A 7965-nucleotide genomic window follows, 5' to 3' on the forward strand; every position below is an offset into this window, starting at 1 on the left:
TTTCCTTTTTATAAAATGTTTTATCGTTCAAAACTTCTAATAGAAGATACCATGCACCATACACATTCAACTTTTTAACACATCACAGATTTCCAAAACGTGTAAGGTGAGGCTAAATGTGCTTTAGTGCAAACCTTGGGATAAAACTTTTTCTACTCTTAAGACTGAACACCTTATCGATCTGCTCTGATCACGTAGATGGCTTCTCATTCCACATGAAATAAAAGCTAAAGCCCTCACCATGATCTTCAGGGACCTATGTGAGCTGCCCCTATCTTACTAACTTCATCTCAAGCTACTCTCACCCTTGACCACCATATCCTAGACACACTAAACTCTTCTCTGCCCCACCAAAAAGACAAGCTTGTTCCTACCTCAGTGCCTTTGCACTTGCTGTTCCTTTTGCCTGGACTGGTCACCCCCCTGATCCTGATCTTTGCATGACTGACTCCTTCTTGTCTTTCAGAACTCAGTTCAAATCTCATCTCTATAGAGAGGCTTTCCCTGGTCACCCCAAATCCAAAAGAGCCACACTGTCACTTCTTTTCAGCATATTTGAATTCTCTACCTAGCACTTAACACTAAAGAATTTTAAAAAAATGTTTGTAACTGTCTTCCCCCAAAACCAGAACACAAATTTGCCCATGAGGGCAAAGACTTGTCTTGGGCTGTATTCCCAGCATCTAGAACAATGCCTAACACACAGTTGGGACTTGGGGATCGATAAATATTTGTTGACTGAATGTGGTTTTGATTAGGAAAGTTAAAGCTCTGTACTGGGGTGAATTTTACTTCAGGTCTGAACTTGTCTACTCACAAAAAGTTGAACAAATAATAATAATCTCTTAACCTTTATTGAAGAATTCCCACATATCAGGCACAGTGCTGGTAACTATATCCATGACCTGAATATGTTCCTGCAGGTAGAAGTCTCTGTAAGGCCTATTTTGCAGAAGTAAACATAGGCCCAGAGAGGGGAAGTCTCTTGCAAAATATCACTTAGCCAGAATGTGGCGCCCAGATCCATTCCCAAAGATGTGTCAGGCCAAGCCCTCATTTTTACCCACAGCACTGGACTTCACCTGCATAAGTCCAGATTTGAGATACAGCAAAATCTCATTTTATGCTAAGCTAAGGTATGTGGATTATTTGAATTGAGAAAAAAATATTTTTTTAAGATTTAATTTTATTTATTTTTGGCTGTGTTGGGTCTTCATTGCTGCACACAGGCTTTCTCTAGTTGCGGCGAGCGGGGGTTACTCTTCGTTGTGGTGCGCGGGCTTCTCCTTGCGGTGGCTTCTCTTGTGCGGAGCACGGGCTCCAGGCGTGCGGGCTTCAGTAGTTGTGGCACACGGGCTTAGTCGCTCCGGGGCATGTGGGATCTTCCCGGGCCAGGGCTTGAACCCGTGTCACCTGCAATGGCAGGCGGATTCTTATCCATTGCGCCATCAGGAAAGACCGAAAAATATTTAAAACATAGTTTCCCACATTATTAAGAAAAAATGAGATGATATGAATATCACCTAATTTCTTTTTAGGTTAAATCACTTCACAGCTGCCCAAGGAGACGATTTATAAACTCTATTTGTGCTGTTACCACAAGATGGCACCACGTGAGCTGACCATCCCGGCTGGAACCCAGCTGACTTGCAGGCATCAAGCCTCCCGGGAGAAAGTTGGACCTTTGTGTTGTTATGGAAACATTCACTGTTTAAAAGGAAACTGTGACATAACACCTAAACGCAACACATGATTGGAACTAGATTCTGACCCGGGGATAAAAATGGCAATAATGAATTTTATTGGGACAATTGATGAAATTGGAATATGAACTGGGGTTTAGATAAGAGTACTGTATCCTCATTAAATTTCTTGGTTTTGATGGTTGTACTGTGCTTATGAAACAAAATGTTCCTGTTCTTAGGAAATACACACTGAAGTACTGCGAGGTAAAGGGACGTCATGTTCAACTGAACTCTCACATGGTTCAAAAGCACAGCGTAGAGTCCGCCTGCTGATGAGGCTACAGCAGTGAGAGGCCCGCGTAGCATAAAAACAAAACAAAAAAAACCACAGTGCGCGCGCGCGTGCGTGTGTGTGTGTGTGTGTGTGTGTGTGTGTGTGTGTCACGCACTTATGGAGACGGGGAGGGGAGAAGACTGCATTAAATGTGAGGGAGCAGAAAAGGCAGCTCTAGGGGAAAAGTTTGGAAAAATGAATGTAGGTTTATGTGCTCTGAACCCCTGCCTCAACCTGACATTCAAGTCTATGTAAAAGTCAGTCTTGAATTATGCAAGGTTTAGCCAAAATAAAATAGGGAAATAAAATGGCTGCTTCTTCTGATGTGAGCCTGCTAGCCGTCAACATTGGAGGAAAAATTAGAACGTTCCTCAAACAAATCTGATTGTTCTCAATATTTACTTTTAAATACACAAATGGCATAAGTTCAAACTTATAAAACAGGAGCATTCCCTTTGCCCCTGCAGTTTAGCTCCTAGATATTTACCCTGTGGATATGTTCACACGTGAGCAAACAATGGTATATACAAGAGGCGCTGTTTGTGATAGAAAAAGACTTACAAACCACCTAAATGCCCACAATAAGGGGCTGATTCAAAGGTACATCCACACAAGGGAATACTATGCAGTTAGTTTAAAAGGAAGCTCTTTCCAATACGGACATTAAAAGGTGTTTAAGGACTTCCCTGGTGGTGCAGTGGATAAGAATCCGCCTGCCAGTGCAGGGGACACAGGCGTGAGCCCTGATTCGGGAAGATCCCACATGCCGCGGAGCAACTAAGCCCATGCACCACAATTACTGAGCCTGAGCTCTAGAGCCCGCGAGCCACAACTACTGAGTCTCCGTGCCACAACTACTGAAGCCGGAGTGCCTAGAGCCCACGCTCCTCAACAAGAGAAGCCACTGCAATGAGAAGCCCGCGCACCGCAACGAAGAGTAGCCCCCGCTCACCGCAACTAGAGAAAGCCCATGCGCAGCAACGAAGACTCAACGCGGCCAAAAATTAATTAATTAATTTTTAAAAAAGATGTTTACGATTATTAGCCATCAGGGAAGTGCAAATCAAAACCACGGTGATATCATTCCAAACCCACTAGGATGGCAATAATCAAGAAGACAGATAATTAAGTGTTGGCAAGGATATGGAGAAATTGGAACCCTCATACACTACTGGTGGGAAAGTAAAATGGTACAGCCACTTTGCAAAACAGTCCAGCAGTGCCTGAAATGATTAAAAACAGAATTAATTTATGATCCAACAATTCTACTCCTAGGTATATACCCAAGAGAATTGAAAACATATGTCTACACAAAATTTGTACATGAATGTTCATAGCAACATTATTCGTAATAGCCAAAAAGTGGAAACAACCCAATGTCCACACAATGCAATATTACTCATCAACAAAAAGAAATGAAGTACTGCCACATGCTACAACACGGATGAACCCTGAAAACCTGCTAAGTGGAAGAAACCAGACACAAAAGGCCACATATTGTATGATTCCATTTATACGAAATGTCCAGAAGAGGAAAATCTATACAGACAGAAAGCAAATTACTGGTTGCCAAGGGCTTGGAGCAGGGGGTGGGGTAGAGTATGAGAGGACTTGGGGATTGATGCTTAAGGAGTGTGGGTGTTTCTTTTCAGGATAATGAAAATATTCTAAACTTGTGGTGACGGACACAACTCTGTGAATAACCAAAAGCCACTGAAGTGTGCATTTTAAATGGGTGAATTGTCACATATGTGAATTATATCTCAATAAAGTGTTTTTCTTAAGTTCTTTATGTACTGATATGAAATGATCTCCAGGATACATATTAAGTAAAAAAAGCAAAGTGTAAAACTATCATATATTCTACCATCTGAGTGAGAAAATATAGTTATGTTTATAAATGAAATGTTTCTGGAAGGACACATAAAACCCCAGTAACACTGGTTGCTCCTGGAGAGGGGAACTGGACGACTGAGGCATCTAGAGTAGGAGAGAGAATTGGTTTTTTTTAACTGGTAATAGATACCAAGAAAGTATTAAAACTTTGAACACAATGAACACCTGTGTGCCCACCACCCAACTTTAAAAACCACTACCATACAGTTGGACCTCATGTGCACCCCTCCAGTCACATCCCATCCCACCCCTGAACTGATCCGCTGTCCTACATTTGGAGTTTATCATTCCCACGCATTTTATACTTTCGTTACACTCTAAGTATGTATAACCAATATGCATTATTTTGCCTTTTTTGTTGTTGGCCACACGGCTTGCGGGATCTGTTCCCCGACCAGGGGCTGAACCTGGGCCACGGCAGTGAAAGCCCAAAATCCTAACCACTAGGCCACCAGGGAACTCCCTATTTTGCATATTTTAAAACTACACATATTCTTCTGTAATTTGCTTTTATCACCCAATGTTTCGCTTTATTCATATTGATATGTACAACTTTAGTTCATTTTCATTGAAGTGTAATATTCCACATCCAATACATAATGTAATACACCCAGTATTGATGTACTGGATTGGCCCAAAAGTTCGTTCAGGGTTTTCCTTGTCATCTTACCAAAACCCGAATGAATTTTTTGGCCAACCCTATATAATTTTCCAAGGTGGCCACAACATGATCTCTCATCCCATATGCTCTTCTTACAATGAGACACTGACATTCCTGTCACTGAGAAGTAAGGCCTATGGTCCCTCTTGAATCTAGGTGGGCTAGTGACTATGGCAGAAGTGAAGCAATGTGAGTGACTTCCAATGCTAGGTTAGAAAAGGCAATACAGTTTTCCCTGAGTCTCTTGAGAAGCTTGCTCTTTGAACCCAGCTGCCATGTTGTAAGGAAGCCCAGGCCACATGCAGGCATTCTGGCTGATAGCCCACACTCAGGTTTTATCTAAGTGCCAGTATTGGTTAACCACCAGACAACTGGGGAAGCTTTCAAGAGGACGCCAGCCCCAGCCAAGATCTTACAGCAAGCGCATGAGAGCGCCCAAGTTACAACAGTCTAATTGCGCAAGTCAGCACCCAGAGCCGTAAGAGATACTGATTATTGATCTGAGCCACTAAGTATTGAGGTGATTCACTATGCATTAGATAATTAGAACATCTGTGTCACAATCTGCCCATTCTCCAGCAGATGGATATTTGGGTTGTTTCCAAGTTTTTTATGGCATTACAACAGTGATCTTATGAACATTCTGATACATGTCCTGTGTGCATGTGTAAGCTCCTCCAGAAGGGTAGTTACTGGGTTGGAGAATATGTCATCTTCAATTACACTACAACCTATCAAACTATTTTCCAAAATGGTTGATACCAACTTACATTCCAACAGCAGTATAGATGCTCCTATTACTCCAAATCTTCCCCAACACTTGAGACTTTAATTTTTTTTGCTAGTCTTTTGCCCAGTAGGGCACAAAACAGTCTTACTGTATATATCCTTTTGTACCTTTGAATTTTGTGTTGTTTGCATGAATTAATGCAAAATAAACATTTAAATGTATGCTAATAAATTACTGCTTTTCTGTTTTAAGCATGTTTTATATATTGGGGTTCCCCCGTTACTTTTTTTCTTTTTTGGCCATACCACGTCTCTCATTATCCAGCAGGCTAGCCCAGGCTCATCTACACAGTGGTGGCTGCAGGGTTCCCAAAAGCAGCACAGGACGGCAGGCCCCAGTGCACAAAGCACCCCTTAAGCCCTATCAACTTAGCAAAACACTTATTTTATACTTCCTAGGTGGTGGTCCATATTAGCTCTTAGCATCCCCTGATCTGCTTCCTCCAGGGGTCTCCAATTAGAGGAGTCCAACTGCTCTTAATTCCTTTTTGGAATGGGGTGATATATGTATAAGTAAATCAACTGAAGAGTGCCAATAATCTTGGGGGAGAACCTCATTCAGTTCTGCTAGTGACCCAATAACAGTGTTTGCACTAAAGTGATTTGATTGGAGTTCTTCAAATTCACCCCTGAATCGACCCCACCTTTCTCCATTGCAGCACTACTTGTAATAACAAGGAACTGGAAACAACCTGAATTCCCTTCCAAAAAGGATTGGGTAAGTAAGCTAGGCCGTTAATGTGCGTGTGTGCTCGACTGTGTGTTCCTCTTGTATGTATGTGTGAATGTATGTGTGTGTGTGTACACGCGCACGCACACACACACATCTCTGGAAGGCTTATCCAAGACACTGGTAACACTAGTGGCCTCTGAGGAGTGGACTGGGGAGCTAGGAGACTTGGGAAGAGACTTTTCACCATGAAGCCCTTTGTATCTTGGCATTTTGCACCATGTGTATGTATTATTTATGCTCAAATACGTTTCACAGAACCAGAGAAAAAATAACGCACCCCTGTGGGCCACAGCTGTTTGGGCTGGTTTGGAGGAAACGCCATATCAAATGAGTGGGACACTGGCACTCTGGAGCGGCTGGCTAGGAGGCCAAGGAGGTGTCCAGCTCCACCCTGTCTGGCAGCCGGTGACAGGATGGGCATGGCCCTCAAGGCCCGAGGTCTCCCAGAGCTGCAAATGCTCCCTAGGGTAAGTTGGTGGGGGCGGGGTAACATGTACACACAGACAACTGTAGCAAGTCCAAAACCACTCTCCTATGACCCTACCCTCCCCTTTCCAAAAGGGCCTTGTCTCAAATCTGCAGTTGAGGCAGCACAGGGCAGGGGCTAAAGGGCGAGGCTCCTGGCCACCTCCCTGATGGCAAGCCCAGGGCTGCCACTTCCCAGCTGGTGAGGCCTTCAGCAGTTCGTTCCCCTCTGCGCCTCTGGAAGGAGGCAAGAGTGACTCGACTAACCTCATCAGCTTTTCTTGAGAAGTGAGCTATACATGCTTTTATACCATTTCAGTTCCTATTACACATCAAGAAATCACCCCGTGCTCTTAAATTTAGTAACTGGAACTCTTCCAGTTAACCCTGGCAGTTGCTAAAATTATCCATGAAGTGGAACTCAAGGAAATTACTGGTGGCGGGCGGGGGGGGGGGGGGGGGGGGGGGCGGTAAAAAGAAGAGTTGAAGATCAGCAAGAAACCTGTGTATATGTGTGAGCGCCCCCTTGTGGCCCTGACAGAAAAGGGCGGCCTCTGGAATCTTCCTGACATTGCTGTCCTTTGCCGTCCTTCTGAGGTCCAGAAGGTCCACGAGGGTCTGGCCTGGGCCTCACCAGGAAAGGGGTCTATGGGTCCTCCCTCTACCACTCTACCACTGCCCCTCATACTGAAGTCCGGCTCCTCACACCACAGGCCCAGTGCTTGGGATGCCGCCTGACACACAGTAGCCTCCCCAAATGACATTACTAAAAACCTAAAAATAAGTGGATGATCACTTACGAAGACAAAAACAGGTCTGGAGATGGATAATGGTAGTGGTTATACGACAATATGAAGGTACTTAATGCCACTGAACAGTATGCTGAAAAACGGTTCAAACGGTAAGTTCTGTGTTATGTATATCTTACCACAATGAAAACAAACAAAAAAAATGGATGAGTTCTAATCTCAGCTTTACCTGCAGTGAGTTCTCCTCCAAACCCCTTGCCCACTCCTTGGTAATCTCCTTATCAGATCCTGTTCTCTACATGGGAAATGGGCCCCAACTCCCTTCTGGGTCCCCTCCTCTCTCTATACCCTTTTCCAGCTGGTATCGCCAGGCCCTCGGCTTTGAACACGGCTGTACTCTGAGCACCCCCCAAGCTGTTGCCCCAGCAGCCTGCTCACCTCTCAGTCAACGCCTGACAGCTGAGCGCCCTCCCGCCCCAGCCGGCTCCACAAACAGCACCTTCCTCTAGATGCTCAAGTCCTCCATCTAGGTGTGATCCAGCCCCTCCCCTTGCCCCAATTTCCAATCCACCCGTGTGGAGAGTCCTGCTGCCCCTTCCGAAGCGCACCCAAGGTCCACCCACTGCCTCCCCCACCCACCGTCTCTCCCCACG

The sequence above is a fragment of the Monodon monoceros genome, unplaced genomic scaffold (assembly GCF_005190385.1).
Source record: "Monodon monoceros isolate NGI ecotype Baffin Bay Population unplaced genomic scaffold, NGI_Narwhal_1 Super_Scaffold_10, whole genome shotgun sequence".
Lineage (NCBI taxonomy): Eukaryota > Metazoa > Chordata > Mammalia > Artiodactyla > Monodontidae > Monodon > Monodon monoceros.